Below are 428 nucleotides of genomic sequence, written 5' to 3' on the forward strand. Positions count from 1 at the left end.
TGGGTGGTCTTGGACTTTTGAACTCACTTGCCCTATGGACAAACTTGAGTTTACAAGCTTTTGACTTTTTTAATCTTGAAGGTTTGCTCATGGGACAAGCGAGCGTCAAAAGTTCATGACCACCTATTTCCAAGGTCATTGAGTGTAATAGCTGGCCAGAATCATCATCAGACCCAACAGTTCCAACATCCTTTAGCCAAACTTAACCTGTTTTGTTGGTCGACTACCACATTGCAAAATAAATCTCGCCAATCATTTGTATTCCGTCGACTATGGTCATATGCTTCCTGCAAAATCTGATGAAAGTTCACGTGATTTACATGGAAAGGTGTGCCGATGATGTTGTGAAAGGAGGATGTTCCATCAGCATCTTCCGTAAGACGAAGCCCACTGAATATGACTTTCTGAATATGCTGGTCATCAGTGCC

Source organism: Lycium ferocissimum, chromosome 4 (genome assembly GCF_029784015.1).
Source record: "Lycium ferocissimum isolate CSIRO_LF1 chromosome 4, AGI_CSIRO_Lferr_CH_V1, whole genome shotgun sequence".
Lineage (NCBI taxonomy): Eukaryota > Viridiplantae > Streptophyta > Magnoliopsida > Solanales > Solanaceae > Lycium > Lycium ferocissimum.